General features: G+C 36.7%; 1 pseudogene; it reads right to left on the bottom strand.

The window, feature by feature from the left end:
• Positions 1-4,890: 4,890 nt before the first annotated feature.
• Positions 4,891-6,084, bottom strand: LOC149179556 (chromatin remodeling protein DDM1 pseudogene; annotated as a pseudogene).
• Positions 6,085-20,321: the final 14,237 nt, after the last annotated feature.

Below are 20,321 nucleotides of genomic sequence, written 5' to 3'. Positions count from 1 at the left end.
GAATTTCAATAACAGCAACAACAACAATATTCAACCGACTAAGTCTGCAAAGAGCTCGAATGTCATGCTTAATGTCAAGAGTATGGGAATGGACCAATATTGTTATTTCAATATATAATATCATTCAGAAAAGACATGCCCACAGTGGAATCACAACATGAATTCTCTTGCTACGCATATTATTGACTCAGTGCTTGCAGATGAATAAACTGAACAAACAGAAGAAAAGGAAGAATCTGAGGTGGTTGAAGGGACTACAAGTGTCATACACACAGTTAATACTTTCAGTTGTGTGTTCAATGTTGAGAATAAAAACGCCAAAGAACCACCAATGAATGAGGCCCTGAATCAGAAGAAAAATAAATTAAGAAGTCACGAGTCTATTCCTAAACAAGAGTTGGAAGGAAAATGTTGAAAGAGCATTTGTTGAGGAAACTCACTCTACCCATCAACCAAGATTCGAACAAGTCTGGATATGCTAACACAACAAATAACACTTCTTCCAACACTAAAATTAAGACCATCACACTGGAAGTGCCAAGAAAAGTCACTCCTCCAGACACTTCATCAATCCCTACTACACTTGACTACAACATAGTCGGGGATATGAATAAAGCACGCACAAATATTTCTATTTTTTACCTCAAAAGAATAACAAGCCAACAGGAACTACTTGTTTGAGCCCTTGATCAGGCCTCATCAAGTAATAATTTTTATTCCCATAAGGTATCTAGTAAGTCTTCTGGTCCCCTCGAGTCGGTCATTAACTCTGCAACATTAGAAGCTAATACTCTTTTCTCTCTGTTTTAATGGTAGAAGTGTCCTCAGACATGTAATTTTATTAATCAGAAAAAAATAATTACATAATTTGATTTTGCAAGAGTTTAAACCCAAACAACCAAACACTCTTGCAATGAGCTATTTATAAGCTCCATGTCCTAACTACCTCTAATTATGGATCACTTATTAAATAACAAGTGTCCATTTACAATAAATGATATTCAAACCAACTAGCTAACAAATCTCCTAAAATAGAGCCTAAGATACGACACATTTGGAGAGTCATATCTTGTTACAACAATATACTAATTCTACATGTCTCCATTAAATAATTAAACATTCTAGAATAATAATTCTTAATTTAATTTCTTAAATTAATAATTATAGTATTCCAATTTTATAACCTATGATAATAATTTATTTTTGGATCATCTAACATTTCCCACTATGATCCAAAGATACATTACAATAGATACTAAGTTCATCCCTGAACTTAGTAAATTTTATTCTGCCAAGCAATTTTGTGAAAATGTCAGAGATCTGATCTTCAGAAGGACAATAAACTGGCTTGAGGACATCTTTGGCAATGAGAGATCTGATATAATGATACTTGGTGTCCACATGCTTTGTCTTTGAATGAAAAACTAGGTTCTTGGCAAGTTTGATGGCTGACTGGCTGTCAATGAATAATGATGTAGCTTCTGCCTAAGAAATGCCCAAGACCTGCAAAATTTTGCGCAACCAAACAATTTCACATGCTGCTTCCCATGCTGAAATGTACTCTGCTTTTGTTGAAGAAGTGGCCACTATAGCTTGTTTCTTACAACTCCAAGATACGGCTGCTGACCCCATGTTCATTAAATAACCTGATATTGATGCTCGATCATCAATACTTCCAGCAAAGTCGGCATCGGAATATCCATCAAGTACAAAACTTTTAGTCTTTGTGTAAGGAAGACCAAAATCTTTTGTTCCTTAGATATATCGAAGAACTCTTTTGGCTGCATTCCAGTGGTTGTCTCTTGGTTCCTGCATAAAACGTGAAAGAATACTGACCGCATAAGATAGATCAGGACGAGTATTTGTCAAATAAATCAAGCTGCCAATCAACTGTATGTAAGTTGTACTTTCCACCTTTCCCCCCCTTCAAATTTGGAAAGTTTCAAGTTTTGCTCCATGGGGGTGAGTACGGGCTTGCAATCCTGCATGCCAAATCACTGAAGAACCTCTGCTGCATACTTACTCTGAGAAATGAAAATATGATGTGGATGTTGGAAGACTTCAACTCCAAGATAGTAGTGAAGTAATACCAAATCTGTCATCTTAAAGCCTGCATGTAACTCCTTTTTCACCTGTGCAATATGATCATCATGGTTGCCAATAATGATCAAATCATCTACATACATAACAAGAATTACTAGATATTTTCCCTGTTGTCGCACATACAAAGTATCATCAGATTCACTTCGTTGAAAACCAACTTTCTTAAGGTATTCATCCATCTTTGCATACCAAGCTCGGGGAGCTTATTTTAATCCATATAAATCCTTGATCAATTTGCAGACTTTATGTTCTTGTCCTTCAATTTCAAAACCTCGCAGTTGTGTCATATACACTTCCTCTTGTAAATCGCCGTTGAGAAAAGCACTTTCCACATCCATTTGGTGAACTTTCCATCTTTTCTGAGCGGCCAATGCAAGTGTTAATCGGATGGTGTTCCATTTAGCTGTAGGAGCAAAAATTTCCTCATAATCAATGCCTTCCTGTTGCGCAAAACCTTTTGCGACAAGTCGTGCTTTATATTTTTCAAGTTCTCCCTTTTGATTATATTTAATTCTATAAACCCATTTGCATCCTATGGGTTTAACATTTGATGGACAATCAACAAGTTTCCAAGTGTTGTTATCAATTACTGCTTGATATTCTTCAACCATAGCCTGTTGCCATTCTTTATGTTTTACTGCTTCTTTGTATGTGGAAGGTTCAGTAAAATCATTTGCTATCAAGGCAAATTGCCTTCACTTCTATGTGCCCTTCTGGTGCCTGTTTTATTCTACTCATCAGGGTTTACATTTTTCAAAAGTTGAACTGCCCATTTCGGTAGTTGGTGCTCACTTGTTTGCGCTTCTGTAAAATCTCCATCATTGTAAAGAGGATTAATATAAACTGGTGTTCTTCATTCAGGTGAAGAGTGTGGAGAATCATTGTCAGAAGAACTGCTGCTACTTGGAGATGCGGATGAACTGCTAGAAGACCCAGATGATGTTGTTGATGTAGATGGACTGGATGACTCATCTTCAAAGGAAGGAAAATCAAGTTCATACCAATTTGGTGAAGTTGGTTGACTTTGCATTTTTCCATTTCTTTTACTTCCCTTAGTTTCTAAATTGTGAAGAAGATTTTCAATTTCTTCAGCACTCTTACTCTCAGTTTCATCAAAAATGATATCCCTGCTCATAATGAATTTTCCATTGGTCAAAAGATGATACCCTTTCTTCTCATCAGAATAGCCAAGCATTGTGCATTTTAAACTTCTTGAGTCAAGCTTAGTTCGTTTTTCTTTCGGAACTAAGGCATAACATACTGATCCAAAAACTCTAAGATGTTTAACTCGATGTTTGAAACCAAACCAAGCTTCATAAGGTGTGATTCCGTCTAATGAAGCAGTTGGAGATCTGTTTCTTAAGTAGACAACTGTATGTATTACTTTTTCCCAATATGTTGGACTTAACCTCTTGAAAGTTAACATGGATCTCGTCATTCCTAACAAGGTGCGATTCATTCTTTCGACTACTCCATTTTTCTGTGGAGTGTAAACATTATTAAGATGTCTTCTTATGCCATTTTCACTGCAATAAGTTTTGAATTCATTTGAAGTGAATTCTCCCCCATTATCCGTCCTGAGAGTACCTATCTTTTCTTTGACTTCATTTTCAACAAGTTGGCGAAAAATTTTAAACTTCTCAAATGCTTCTGACTTGTTCTTCAAAAGTAAACCCAAGTCATTCTACTGAAATCATCAATAAATAGTAAGAAATATTTTCAACCACCAAATGAAGTTTGTAGTGATCCACAAACATCACTGTGAACTAGTTGTATCCGCCTGTTTGCACGCCATGAACTTGTTGGAAAACTTTCTCGACATTGTTTGCCATAAATGCAAGCTTCACATTTTTCATTTTCCATTTTGAAAGTGGGAAGTCCTTTAACCATTCTTTGTTTCTGCAATTGAGAAAGACTCTCAAAATTTAAATGTCCATATCTTACATGCCATAGTCTTACAGGTGAAATACTTGTAGTCATTGCCCCTGCAAAATCAGGATGCCTTGGAATAATTGTCCCTTTCATCCGTAATAGTTTTCCATCTTCATAACCTGTCATGACAATTTTCAAGTTCTGTTTGATTGAATTAATATTGACTAAACCATCTTCCATTATCACCTGATGTCCAGCTTGTCGAATCGTGACTAAAGAGAGCAAATTTTTCTTAAAAGTTGGTACATACCATACATTGGAAATCATTTTTTCTCCAATGCCAGGGAGAAAAACTTTAACTTCTCCTTTTCCATAAGGAGTATGTTTTGTATCATCAGCAAGAAAAATGGAATTAGGTTGGCAATCTTGAAAATTCCAGAAAAAATCACATCGACAAGTCATGTGCTGAGTTGTCCCTAAATCCAAGATCCATGCATCTTCATAATCACTTCTAAGATGGGATGAAAGTTGTGATGCTGGTGAGGAAGTAAAAACATATTCTGAGTGATCAGCATCTTGAGCATTTGCAAATTTCGCTGAATGCTGCTAAAACTTGGGAATTTTATTAAGAGATGTTCGACAATCTTCAGCATAATGCATAATGGCCAACTTTGTTACATCTTCGACACACAATTTGACTTAAGTCTCTTCCTCTTCCTGAAGATTGTCCTCTACCTCTGCTTTGAATTCTATGTTGAGATTGTCCTCGACCTTGATTATTATTTCCTTGTCCTTGAAAATTGCCTCTTCCTTGGTTGTTTCCTCTACCTTGAAAATTAGTTCTTCCTGAACTGTTGCCTCTATTAAAGTTATTTCCTCTGCTTTGGCTTCGACCTCGACTTTGTACATTATGTGCTACTTGATTCCCTTTAGACCTGTGCTATTTTCTGATTTATTTTGCAAATAAACCTCAATTGTTTTGTTGACCAAATGATCTTGGATCTTCTTCTGATGTTTTGTCATATATGCATATAAAATTATCTCTCTTTTCTTGGGCAGGGACTGCTCAACCTCTTCTTTCAGCCTTCTGAGAAGAAACGGTCTAAGGATCAAATGAAGCTTTGAAATTACTTGAACTCTTCTTTTCTCTTCAATTTCTTCCTGCCTCATCCCATTGCTTTGTTTCCCAGCTAGATCAAACCAAGATTCAAACTCTTCACGTGATGTGAATATTTGAGGCAAAATGAAATTCAGCAAGGACCAAAGTTCTGCCAAATTATTTTGTAGGGGTGTTCCAGTGAAAAGCAACTTATTTTCAACAGGTAAGGTTTTCAATTCCCTCAGTAATTTATAATTGGAGTTTTTTAATCGGTGTCCCTCATCAACAACTATATATTTCCAATCATAGCAAGCCAAAGCCTTGCTATCATTCAAAACAACCTCATATGAAATGACAATAACAAGGAATGTTGGGCCGATTGTGTGAGGCATGTAGATTTTCCACATCTCTTGTCGCTCAGTTTTGGAGCCATGATAGATTATAGCATTCATGCGTGGAAAACACCTATTGATTTCATTCACCCGATTCGAGAGAGTTGAAAGAGGAGAAACTATTAAAAATGGCCCATGCATGCCCATCACCTTGAGATGAGCAAGGAGACCAATAGTTTGCACCGTCTTTCCTAGACCCACTTGATCTGCCAGAATTCCATTGAGCCCATTTTGCCACAGAGAAATCCACTGCTTTACGCCCTTAATTTGATAGGACTTTAACGTTCCCCCAATCAATAAAGGAACAAGTTCTATATGTTCTTTCCAGTTCCTCTCCTCCTCTATTAAATCATCATAGGCTTGAACTGGGGTGCCTCCTATGCAATTCTCAGTCATAGCATTGATAACATTTTTTGACTATTTCTTTGTCTTATCAGAGTTTGCATTATTAGTCACCACGCTTTCGACCCCTACCACTTTTCTTCACCACACTTGATTTTTCATTGCCACTCTTTCTTGGAATAAATGTGATGTCGTCCATGTTCTCAAGCAAAACTCTGAATAAAGTTGAATATGGCTAAGAAGTTCATCCAGTTTGTTAAATAACACATCATCCATCTATTAACTCCCATTGCTCAGTCGCTTTTACATTTCCTTCTTTTCTCTCTCAACTCGTTCTTGTTCTAGGTGTTTCTCCTCCATGGTCGTATCATTTGGAACTTCCAATGCTTCACCATGAACTGATAATCGTATCATCTGGAACTTCCAATGCTTCACCATGAACTGATAAATCATTATCCTTTGCATCAACAACTGGCACTTCACTTCTAGACATTCCCTCATCTTCTAAAACAAATATAGGTGAATGTGCATCTCCTTTAAGACTGGTGGTTGAATCCTTCTCCATTTTTAAAATCATTCGTCAATACCAATCCGACAATGGTCCAATCGCTCGATGGAGTGTTAAGCTCTTAACCAAGATTCCACTACTGTGTTCAATCACATGCATATTGAATGAGTTTGAAAGAGATGAAGTTGGGTACCAAGTCCAAGTGAAATTTGCACCCGTCAAACTTGGCACCTGAAATATACCCGCGCAAGGCACACTAAAACGACAAGTTGCCCGGATATGGATGTGCTTTAGGAGTTGCATTGAGAAAATCGAGAAAATCTCCTAAGTTACATGTTTGAATTTGTTTTAATGGTTGACTCAGTACCCTTGCTCTTTCAATTTTTTTTATTTTTTGTGTGTATTTTTGCGCATACAAAATAAATGGAAACGACCAAGTCAAAATAAATTAGATCCTCTTCATATCCTTCCTGGCCCCAGGCCCAATTAGATGTATGTAGATTAGAGCCTCATCGGCGTAGGGGTCACAAAAACCCTCCCAATTGGAATTGTTTTAACCAATTTTAGGGCACCAAACGATATGTCATGAATAAACACCCAAAATCCAACCAATTTTCACTGGTGACAGAATCCTACAATATGCCCTAGAACAACTAATCGAGTGGGCCAAACTTAAGATGCTCTGACGCTTGCACATCGAGGATGATCCTTACACCTTTGCTTATTTTCTGCATACTATCTTTGAGTTTACTCTTTACTTATTACTTATTTCTCACCCTCTACCCAAAAAAAATAGAAACAACGAAGTTGTGACTAAATGAGCTAGAACCACAAGAAAAGAGAAAAAAAAAATAATGAAACTAAAACAAAATAGAAAAAACCACAAACACTAATGGTCAAAAGCAAAATACTTATCTTTTAAACTTTCAAAGTTTTTTTACCCCTCGTAGTGCAAGTGTGCAATTGCAATATTATCATTAATCCAAAGATGAAGACAAATATAGTTTGTTGGTTGTAACACTAGCTAATGCACTAAGTTCACAAAAGCAAATGATATACACACTTCGTGAGTGCGGCAATGAAATTGTTTCTTGACTTTTAAGTTAATTCCCACTCGTCTTTCCATGTAAAAAATTTGTCAAAATACTTTGTTGCAACACTAACTCCTGCACTAAGTTCACGTACACAAATTAAGTACACACATTTTAAGGATAGTCAAGTTAATTTTGAATGGTTTATCGAAATACTTATGTACAACTTTTAATTGTTAAATATTAATGAAAATTTCTGAATTTATGACATTGTCTGGATTAAGAATTGGAATCTGTAAAGGTGATCCAAGGGTGTTAGGTATATTAGATATTTTATGCGTTTTTGTTGGTTTTTAAGAATATAATTTAGGTTGTTTGTTGAGATTGTGAGTGTTTAGTATTTTCTTATGGATTTTATGATGTTAATTGTGTAGCAGATGTTAAATTGTGTAGCAGAAATTTTAAAGTTGTTTGTTGAGATTGTGAGTGTTTAGTATTTTTTTATGGAGTGTATCAGAAATTTTAAGGTTGTTTGTTGAGATTATGAGTGTTTAGTATTTTCTTATGGATCTTATTAGATTGATCCTTAAGAGGTGTATTGTATAAAGAAATTTATAAAAACCTATAAAATTAAGAAACATAATTCATTAGTATAAAGAAATTTATAAAAACCTATAAAATTAAGAAACATAATTCATTAAATTTAGTTTAAGAATTGTTTAATAAATTTAAATTATTGATTTTTGTTTTGACGGGTTAAAATGCCTATGTTGGAATTGTTTAAAAATGATTATTATTGATTTCAATTTTTTGGGGTTAGATTTAATATACTTATAAAATTACTTAAAGAATAATTTTTCCAATAATCATTCTTTTAATTAGTTGTTCCCATTTTTCATCAATGTTTACATTGGGGCCAGGTACATTGAGGCTAAGTAAAATTATTGTCTTTTTTCGATTTTTTCATGAAGATTACTTGAATTTTGACTATATTAATATGTTAATACACCATGGCTCTATCTTTGTGGGGATACGTATTACATAAAGCCTTTTTAGAAAAGTGCTTTCCAAGTATTATTTTACCCGAGAGATGCACGGATCAAAAAAATAGATAATGTGTTATTTATTATAATAATTATGATTCGGGTATTTTTTCTTCTTCTTAATAACAAGATTTAGTATTTTATTGCCATTGGTTTAAAACTAGTTATTTATATTCAACGAAATTATATTTTTTATTTTAAAATATTTTTATTTAAAAAATATAGATTTTTACTAAAAACAATTTAAAAAATAAGGAAATATAAAAGGAGTTTTCTGTAATGCGATTTTTTGGAGGTTCCGGTGACGGAATCCGGCAGAAGAAATTGAGGTTAAATCTTGATTTGTTGTTGTTAAAATGGTTTTTTAACTGCATATTTGGATTCGGCACCCTGGAAAACCCCTGGGACGCTTTGATTGCGCACAAACTAGCTATCAAACTTGTGATTCCAATAAATTGCTGCCGGATTTTGACCAAAAAATCCCACCGAAAAAACTTCCAAAAAATCGCATTATAGACAACTACAATATAAAATACTTACTATATAAGTTCTTAAAGTTCAACAAAGAGTGGGTATCAAGCACATTTAAGGATTGGATTATGAACCTTGTACGGTGGTGGAAGTTTTTATGGAAACTTAAAGTTATTCTTAAAAGCATTACTTCGATGTGGTTGGTGTTTAATGGAAAAGTTATAAGTTGGGGTGTTTTTTAGAAGAGAAATATGTATGGTTTGGCTTGTGTTTTCTATGTCAAGAAAGTACTGGAAATAATCTAATTTTTTTATATACTATAAATTTACAATGGTATTTTTGTTTCAGGTGGCAAAAATCTTTAATCTACATAGGCCATGGAATAAGAAACTTGTAGATATTTTATTTCAAGATTGGTGTGCAAGTTATATTGAAAAGTCATTTGGGGCTTTTTCTTTATTAATGTTTTTGGTATTTGGGTTGCTCATAATTTGGTTATTTTGAAGAGAGATTTACTTCACTTTAAGTAATGACTTTAAGGGAAAGTATTTTCTTCAATTTGTATTCTTCGATATGAAAATATTACTTTGTTAGATAGATGAAACTTTTGGTATTTGAGTCATCGATGGGCATTTTCTAATAGGGCATGCCAAGGAAATGAGCACATCGACGGCTTTTAGGTTTTGTGTTGAGTGTCTTTGAACACTGTTACTTCTATTTTAAAGCAACTCTTGGGCCCGAGATGAATAATAGAGTAGGATATTTCTATCCCTGATCTACCTTTTCAAATTCATCAACTTTAAGAATCTATATTTTGTATAAATGACGGGGAACTCTCATCATTTTTCTTGCAAGCGAATTATATATATATATATATATATATATAGAGAGAGAGAGAGAGAGAGAGAGAGAGAGAGAGAGAGAGAGATTTATGGTAAATACTTTAGTCTAAAGGTATTCTCTTCAATTCTTATTCCTCTATATCAAAATCTTCCTTTGTTAGATAGGTGAAACCTTTGGTATTTGAGTCATCCATTGACATTTTCTAATAGGGCATGGCAAGGAAATGAGCACATCTATGGCTTTAGGTTTTGTGCTTGGTGTACTTTTGGGTCCGAGATGAATAATAGATTAGGATTTTTATCCATGACCTACCTCTTCAAATTCATCAACTTTAAGAATCTATATTTTGTATAGATGATGGGGCCATTTTTCTTGCCGTGAATTTTATACATATATGATGATTTCAATGCAAATTTTTCTATGTGGTTCACCTCGAGAATATTGAGAGAATTGAACATGTGACCTCTCAATACCAAGAATGCATAACTATGGGGACTCAATCAATTGAGCTTACTAACTCTCAGGGCTGATTTCAATATGGATTGACAATGTATCTCTTTTGGATTTGTTCTAGTTTTATAATTTGTTGAACTTGATGGAAGTTGTTTATGCTTTTTTTAAAAGGAAAAGGCTCTTTTGTTAAGTTCTCTAACAATTCTATTTAAGAAACTTCTTATTATAGTTTTATGAAATGCATCTTCAAAATATATTTTATTTTTCAAATTATATATATATATATAGATAATTATATATAATTATAATCTTCTCAAAACAAATAGAATTTAAATTTTAAATATGTTAGAATCTACCATTTAAAATTTAAAGCCTATTTAACCATTAAACCTAATTTCCTGTTATATTCCAATTAGATTTAAATGAAAAAAAATAAGATTAATTTTCTAATAAGAAAAATAAATATAACTATTTTTTCTAAATAATTAAATTTAATAATAATTAATATATAAAATATAGATATAAATTTTTAAAGTTAAATATGAAAAAATCTTATTACTTTTAATGTGTAATAATTGGCATAGGCTTTAAAAAGAGTAGGATAGAGATATATTTATCATTGAAACATAAATGAAGATAATCATACTCCTGAATTAAAAACATAAAATTGGGAATAATAATGAAATTATTAATTTGTGAAGGAAAGGGTGTTGCCACGAGAATTCTTTAAGTTCGCCAAAGGTTGCAGTACGCAGTCACCAAAAAAGAGCAGTTTAGGCCAAGCCAAGACTACGACCATTAATAATATTGTAAAGTAATGATTTGGATTTTCATTGTTGCACTCAATGTTGTAGTGTTGATGGTCGGAGAGCTCTACAACCATAATGGCCAGGCAACCATGAGATAGACGGTATCACGTTCCCAAAATCCTACAGACTGCAGGAAAGATGCAAACCCAAGAGGCTAGGAAACAGAGCAAAATGACAGAGGAGGAAAGTGGGGGAGAGATCCCCTCCTATCAAGGCGCGGCAGCAGGGGAATCATGCCAGAACACCAGTAACCAAAAACAAGCGGGAGAAACAAATAGGATGTCACAACCGGTCCTCGAAGCGAGATGGCAGGCAGGCATCAGAGGTAAATGTTTACCATGTGCGACGGAGAAACCAAGATTCATCATACCGATGAACAAACTAGAGCGATACAGAAGTTACATGAAATACCACGCACTAATATGCAAGTTCATCGGAGTATGGCCGACAGAAAAAGACCTCACCAAATGGATTCAACAAAAATGGCAGCCCCGAGGCCATATCGAGCTCAAGCTGGGAGCTAGAGGCTTCTTCATGGTAATATTCTCAAACCTGCAAGACAAAGAAAAAGTATTTGAAAATGGTCCTTACTTTCATTATAATGTTGGATTGTTTATGAGATGCTTGGAAGAATGCTATGACCCAGACAAGGAAAAATTTTTGGCAGCCCCGGTGTGGGTTAGGTTCTTTGGCCTCCCAATGGACTTCTGGGACCCAGAGATACTGGAGGGCATAGGAAACACGATAAGCAGATTTGTTAAAATAGCAGAAACGACAAAAAAAGGAAGATATACTTCATATGCGAGAATATGTGTTTACATGAATATAGCTGAACCCATCCCAGACACAGTGAAACTAAAGTACCATGAAGAGGTCTGGAAATCAACCCTAGACTACGAACACATCCCATTCAGATGTAGAAGATGTCATGAGTATGGCCACCTATTTAAGGAGTGCCCACTGAATATAGAAGAGGGAGAGAACAAGCATAAACAACAGAGGAAAAATTAAGAAGACAAGGAAGGGTTTCAAGAAGTGAAAAGTACAAGAAGACAAGTAAGAGAAAATACTAGTCGGGAGAAAATGAACAACAAGCTCAATCGAGTAGAACAAATTGCTTCGATGTGCTACAAGGAGAAGAAGAAGATAACGAGGTCCAAATAATGGACTATCAGGGGAAAAAAGGAAAGGAAAGTTGCTCAAGTCAAGGTAAACTAAAACCTAAGAGGGAAGCCCAAAGTGAGCCGATAGAGAAGGAGGAGAAGGGAGATAGAGAGAAGATGGAAAACACTACAATGGAAATAGATACAAGTAGGGAGAAGAACTAAGCATGGAAGAAGAGGTGCTAAGGAAACTGTTGAATCAATGGAGACACCTAGATGAGCGATTCATTCCAAAAGACCAAAAACGACTCTACAGAGAAACATTCCAATAGTATCAAGTTAAACAGGGGTAGGGGAAAGTGGAGATGGCAGAACAACTGGGGATGCACCAGGACAGTACCCAAGATTACACAAATAAAATGAAAGGCGGAAAGAAAAGAGGTCAAAGAAACCTCCAAGAATCTATACAGATTATGGGAGAAATGCTAGTGAATATAGGGAGGGTAGTACTACTATCGGCGATATTTCAACAAATAAACCAAGTGACCCGATGATTATTACATCCTGGAATATAAGAGGCCTCAATAGCAGAGGCAAGTAGAGGCACTTAGCTGAAAGACTAAGAAAAGAAAAACCTCAACTCATGCTACTACAAGAAACAAAAATCACAGGAGGGAGAATGGAGGACATACTAAGCAAAATAAAACCAAGGTATGAATGCATGACCATAGATGCGAAAGGTAGTGCGGGAGGTATAACAATATTGTGGAACCTAGCAAAGATTACAGTAGACTATTGGGTGGGTATGAAAAGAATCCTCACGGGGTGGTTCCTTCTAATTGGAAACAGAGAATGGTGTTTAGTATCTACAGTATATGGCCCTCATATTCCAGTGGAAAAAGGAAATTTCCTCCAACAAATACAGAAGCTTGGTAAACTTCACGAGGAAAAACTCTGGCTGATAGCAGGGGACTTCAATTTGATAACATCAATAGAGGAGAAAAGAGGAGGATTGCAAAGAGAAGAGCCAGAAATGGAGAGATTCAGAGATCTTCAAGAAGAACTAAAATTGGTAGAAATCCCAACTATAAATGGAAAATATACTTGGAACAACAAAAGGGGAGGGAGAAGACAGATAGCATCTTGGCTAGACAGATTCTTGGCAAAAAAAACACTTCATTGGCAAAGACATATTCTATGAAGCATCAATCCTTCCGTTTCTAGGGTCAGACCAATGGCCTATTAAACTAGAAATAGAAATGAATCAAGGAAACCAGAACAAACCCTTTAGGTTTGAGGCATTTTGGCTAAGAGAACCAACCTTTATAGAAAAAAATGAAGGAATGGTGGAAAGGGAATGAGAACGAGATAAGAGGAAGAAACCAGATGCACACCTTTCAACTTAGACTAAAAGATCTAAAAGGAAAGATAAAGAAATGGAACCAAGAAGAATTCGGTAACATACAGAAGAGCAGGAGATAATCCAAACAAAGTTGAAGAAAATACAACGACAAATAATCAATGAGGGTAGAAGTGAAGGGCTCGCAGAAGAGGAAGGGTTGTTGATTAACAAATTGGAAGAAAAAAGACAACAAGAGGAAATCCTATGGAAACAAAAATCAAGAATCCAATGGTTAAAAGAAGGAGAAAGAAACACAAAGTTCTTCCATAAAGCAATGATACAGCACAAGAAGCAGAACAAAATCTTCTCCTTAATGGATCAACAAGGCAATCGGCTCACCCAAAAGGAAGAAATGGAGAATCTGTTAGTACAGCATTTCAAAGGGCTCCTGACAGAACCAAACATTAGAAGGGGGGATAATATTAATAAAATCATTCAACATATCCCCAATTTGGTGAGCAGAGACCAGAACCTGGCTCTACTAAGAGAAATATCTAAAGCAAAGGTGGAGGAGGTAATTAGGAATATGGCGAGAAACAAAGCACCAGGGCCAGATGGATTCACTGTCGAATTCTTCCAAGCGACCTGGGCTTTCCTAAGTGAAGACATAGTGAAACTAGTGGAGGAGTCCAGATGTACCAAAAGAATGCACCCGGCCCTGAATTCAACATTTCTAGCCTTGATCCCAAAGACAGAGCACTCAGAAAAACTGCAAGGGTTCCGACCAATAGCACTTTGTAATGTCATATACAAAATCTTGGCCATAATAATGGTCAACCATTTAAAACCCATATTACCTGGGTTGATGTCTCAAGAAAAAACAGGGTTTATCAAAGGTAGACAAATAACAGACGACATAGTGGTGGCACAAGAAGCAATTCACTCATTAAAAAAATAAAAAACCAAAGGAATGCTGGTAAAATTAGATTTGGCCAAAGCCTATGATCGATTGAACTAGGAGTATCTACAACGAATACTGAATTTGGCTTTGATGAAAGCTAGATAAGTTGGATAATGTCAATGGTAACCACCCCAGTTTTGTCAATTATGCTCAACGGATCCCCCACAGAGGCATTCAACGCAACTAGAGGGCTCAGGCAAGGCGACCCGCTTTCACCCTTCTTGTTTATCCTAGCAGCGGAAGGCCTAGGAAGATATATAAAAGAAAAAGTCTGTAGTGAACAATATACATGCCTTAGACTATGGGGGAATGACCTTCCATTAACCCACCAACAATTTGTAGATGACATAATGATGTATGGACAGGCATTGCTCAAGGAAGCCAGGAAAATTATGGAAATCCTCACAAACTTCACTAGTGCTTCAGGGACGAAGATAAACAAAGATAATTCTAATATCTTCTTCTTTAACACCTCAGCACCCTCTCAAGCCTTCCTAGCAAGAATTATGGGATTCAGAATAGGAAATTTCCCTACGAAATATCTAGGAATCCAGCTAAATGACCAGCAAAGCAGAGTGGCTAATTGGAAACCCTTGTTGGGAAAAATCCAAAGAAAAACACAGAACTGGACATTCAGAACTTTGAACATACCAAGTCGCGTAATACTACTAAGGTCAGTATTACAATCCATCCCGATATACCAACTAACTAGTCAAGCGACTCCCAAAACAGTCTTCCAAAAAATGGTAGACATGTTCAAAAAGTTTTTATGGCAAGGACCCAGCACGGTAAAAAAATGGGCGCTTCTATCCTGGAGCTGGCTTAGCAAACCCCTAAAAGAAGGAGGCCTTGGACTCCGAGACCCCTACATACTGAATCAGGTAATGGGAGCAAAGTTGTGGTGGAGATGGATACAGGGAGGGGTAGACCTTTGGAAAAAATTATGGGAGAGGAAGTATGACATGCCCAGGTCTCTCGAAGGAAAGATGAGAAGCCATAACGACAAGAAAGGTTCAACAATATGGAACCTAGCCAGTGTCAACAAGGATTTGATTGGAAACCACAGCTTCTTGGAAATCAGAGGAGGTGACAAAGCCAACTTCTGGGAAGAAGCGTGGCAACAGAGAGAAAAATTAAACAGCCAGCCTCAGCTAGAAGAAATCCACCAATTCACTGATCTCCAAGGGGGAAATACAGTGCAAAACTTCTGGTGCATAGACCTAGGAGAATATTGGAGAAAGTGGAAACAAAAATAGGATTGGCTAGAAGCACCAGAAACACCCCAATGGAAGCTATACGAAACGGAAATGACAACCAGGAAAATAGCAAAAAAAGAAGGACTCGACATTCTAAGATGGGGCTACAAGATCAAAGTAATGTTTTCAATCAGAGAAGGTTATCAATTACAAGCAGAACACCTCAAGCATCAAGAAACAAATACCTGGGAACGCATATGGAAGGAAAAAACATGGCTGAAGATCGCTTTCTTTATTTGGATCTTGCGCCATGGTCAGGCATTAACATGGGATCAATTGAAAAAAAAGGGATGCAAGGCCCCTCGATATGTGTCTTATGCCGAGAACAGGTAGAGACAATGGAGCACCTTACCAATGCTTGTAAATACAGCGACAACCTATGGAAACAACACCATAAACTTTTTGAAATCAGTGACAGGAATCCAAATAACATGAAAACAACAATAGATAACTGGCAGAAAAAGTTGTACCAAAACACAATCCTGAACCGTGCTTGGAGACTCTCACTAGGATTTGTCCTGTGGAATATATGGAAAGAACGAAACAACCTAATTTTCAAATAAGAAAGAAGAGCAAAAGCAAAAAAATGGAATCAGATAACCCAAAATATACGAGAGACTATTCTAACAGATAAATGGTTTGAGGAGGATTGGAAAACTAATCCAAAGGAAGAAAAGGTAATGAATTTCCTGAACCTGACACCAAGTATGTTGCGCACATCTTCATGGAAGCATCACACCACCAAAGGAGAGGAAGTAACCAATTCAAAAGCTCACTGAAGGATTTCATCAAACTAAATTTCGATGGGGCTGCAAAAGGGAACCCAGGAGAGGCGGGGACAGGAGGGTTATTCAGAGATGATAGGGGTAAGACACTTAGAGTCTACGCTATGGACTGTGGCAACGCAACAAATAATGAAGCAGAGCTTCATGCCCTGAAAAGAGGGCTAGAAATTGCGATAAGAGAGCGATTTCAAAAACCACAAGTAGAAGGAGATTCAAAAATGGTGATTGAAATGGTGAAGAGGCTACATCAAGGAACACAATGGGAGAAGATCATCCAAATCTGAAGAAATGCATGGCTGGTCCAAGAGATCAGTAAGCTAATCAGACAGATAGACTACATCATCCCTACACACGTCTAAAGGAAAGGCAATGTGGCAGTAGATAATCTGGAAAATTGGGGATGCGGCCAGGTAGGAAGAACTTTAGATATAGAGCAGAAGAACTATATCAGATGGAGGAGAAGGAGAACTTAGTGAAAATCCAGGAAAAAGACAAGGAAGAGGAGGAGAACCCCCGATTGGGGTGCAGAAACGTAGAGGAAGTGGGTTAGGGAAGATGGGACTGGGAAGTGGTAGGAAGAGTCCACGCAAGTGAAAGGACAGGTATAAGAATGGGAAGTGTAGGGAGAGGACAGGGGGAAGGGCAGGTGGACAGACAGGGCAAGGAAGGAACAAACCTCGAGAGCAGGCCAGCGGAGACGGGAAAGGAAGATAGTGAGGATGGCAGGGGGGGGCAGCGGGAGTGTGGGCAGGAGGATGCCAACAATTGGCAAGACGAGGGAAAAGGACATGCGGTAAGAGAAGCTGGGAGCAAGCGATATTTAATAAGATATAGCGTGGGAAAGGACGGAGTGTCACCATTCCAAGGTGACAACGTAGGGATCAGAGAGGGGAGTAAATATGATAGATAGGTGGAAGAGAAGTGCAAGAACAGAATGGGGAGGGGAATAAAACATAAAGGGAAAAGGCCTATAGGCAGATGCATGCTGAAGGAGAAAATGAGAGCATGAGAGAAGAAAGGTGGCCAAGGAACAATGACGCAGCCCAGGGATAGCAGCGGAACCAGCTCTGATAGTCGGTATGTTGTTACTCTGGCCCTCAACATTTTAATAATTAGGATGCCTTTCTTTAAAAAACTAGGAAAAGTATCCAAGATAAGCAGGGATTCTGCTAGGGATGAATCTAGGAACTCTTGGGACCCTGGATGGGTGAAGATTATAGACTTATTAATGAAAACCCCGGTGATGAAGCTAGAGCTCAAAGAGAAGGGAGCAAGTAGAGGAAAGACGAGCAAACCTGGTAAGGATACTAGGATGGGGAAGCTCGCTATGACCATATGGTGCCTACGACTAGGAGAGGATGGTGCAAAAACCAGGAATGGAGAGGTTTCCACCACGGTAACCTCAAGAAATGAAATGCGAGAGAGTGTGGCCCTTATGATTCTTGTTGGGGACTCCTCAGGTAAAACAGAGGGAAAAAACAGAGAGTTACATAGAGTAAAGAGAATAGAGAAAAGAGGAAAACAAAAAATAAGAAATTTACCTGGTGCGGCGGAGAATAGGGCCAGGGTCCTGTTGTTTAGACCCCTGGAGAAAATCTCCATGGCCAAGCTTCCCTGCGAAGCAAAGAATAGTAATTCAGTCTATCCTAGTGACGGTCCTGTATCGCGTTGTCTAAGTGACAGACCTCGACAAGAGAATAACACGAAGGTAAGAGAAGAAAGGACCAGAAGAACCCAAAACCATGAGACGAGTTGGGAAACACTAAAAGAAACCATAAAAAGCCTCAAATTCGGCCCTGAAAGGGATATCAAATGTGACACAGGTAAATGGAAAATTGTTTGGATGTTTGTACAACATCAAACTGATACTTGTTATGGTTATGTGATAGGTCTCACCTCAAACTACGTCCAGTACAGAGTGGAGGCCATCAAAAGGAAAGAAGCAAGCAGTAGCAGCTATGAAGACAACATGGCAAGAGACGGAAAAGAGGCGACCATGAAGGGTAAGAGAGACACAGGCAAAAAGATGGCTGAGGGGGTGAGTGGCCCAAACAAAGAGCAAAGCAAGAGAGGGAGAAAGACAAGACGAGAACACATGAAAATCCTCATCGACGCTTACATGGCAGGGAACCCACTGGAGGTCAGAGCCCAAATAGCTGGCTGGGAGTGAGAACTAAATGACAACATAAGGAACCAAGACATTCCCATGGAAGAATGGGAGGACATGTTTCCTGACCCAAGGAACTCCCGAGGACGGCACACTCTCTTCAGACAGACGATCCAGCAATACTGGGTCATGAAGAACGTGGTGGCCCGGGCTATGACTCTCAATAGGGAACAAGTAGCAAGCAGAGGTCCAGAGGCAAAGGAAGACACCAAGGAGAAGGATCCCATCAGGGCAGAACTCCTGAGGGAGATAGCGGCAGTCCAGATCCAAACTTACAGAAACAACTTAGCACTGGGGTGAATTGAACAAACACTTCAAGACATGAAGAGGAGCGAGATGCTGGGCTCCAGCGCCAAAGCGCCAGCCCCAGTAATATCCTTGGACGAGGATTGAAGCAAAGGTCCAGCTACATTTTGTTGAAGTTTTATGATGAATAGTTTTTACTTGTTTAACTTGAATTGCAGTATAGATAGTATAGATAATGCTGCTAGACGGATAGAGAAGGACCTTTTTAAATTTTGAATAGCTTTTAATGCTGACAGGTGGCTACCTGGTTTCCTTCGGGTAGGTAAGACCACCTGGAACAAATGGAAAATTTGATTTTGAACAAATAATATAAATAGAGGAAGTACTACCAAGTTCACAAAAAAAATAATGAAATTATTAAAAATAAGAAATTGAAATATTATATAGTTTTTATCAATTTTAATATGATTTTTTAAAATATTAAAAATTTTAAAAATAAAATGAATATTTTTATATTTAAAAATTATAAGTACAAATTCACAATAAAAGAACTTAAAATTTAGTGGCATGAAAGAAGTTAAATATGAATAGTGTTTTCTCATCAATGACTATAATGATATACAACTTTATCTTATTTCAAAAATTTATTATTCTTCACTACTTTACCAAATCAACTATAATGATATACAACTTTATCTTATTTCAAAAATTTATTATTTTTCAGTACTTTATCAAAGATATAAAACTTTACCTTATTTCAAAAATTTATTATTCTTCAATACTTTACCAAATCTGATTAGTGTGATTGGTTTTGAAGGGTCTTATATTTTGAGGTGATCTAAGTTTCAAATTGTGTACTAATTTAGAAGAGACACCTTAAATCTAGTCATGTTAAAGATTAGTGTAGGCCAAACTAAGTGTAATCCCACGTTATTTTGACAACTTAGATACCCCTAAATCATTGTTTTTTTAGATACTAGCTAGCCTTATAAGTCACAAACAAATTATGAAATAAAAAAGTTTTATTTATCAAAAGAAAAAACAAGAAAAAAACTTTTAAAAAAAAAGTTTCTATATTTAAACAAATTACGAAATAAAAAGGCTTTGTTTATTTAAAAAAAAAAAAACTTAATATTTTTTTTCTATATTTAAATATATTATTATTCAATTTTAAATTTCTATATTTTTACACCGAAGGTGTTCTAATTTGAAAGTCTTCAGCACCGACTTCGTCTAGGGGAGAGATTCCTAATGTTGTGCAGGGACCAGTAATTGATATAGTACTGGTCCCACCAAACCACCATAAATTGAGACTTTTGAAACCAATATTTAAACAAAAATAAATAACATTAAGTATAAATAAGTATTAATTTATGTCCAAAATTTCCCCATACATTGACTGGGCCCACAACTGTCCATAAATAGTATCTTACTACTTAAAATTGCAAACCATATTGACCCAACTAGAAAACAGCTAAAACCATAAAGGCTTCCA

The sequence above is a fragment of the Pinus tabuliformis genome, chromosome 3_2 (assembly GCF_031772625.1).
Source record: "Pinus tabuliformis cultivar Carrire ecotype Pingquan chromosome 3_2, CPIR1, whole genome shotgun sequence".
Classification (NCBI taxonomy): domain Eukaryota; kingdom Viridiplantae; phylum Streptophyta; class Pinopsida; order Pinales; family Pinaceae; genus Pinus; species Pinus tabuliformis.
This window is presented reverse-complemented; position numbering and strand designations above follow the sequence as displayed.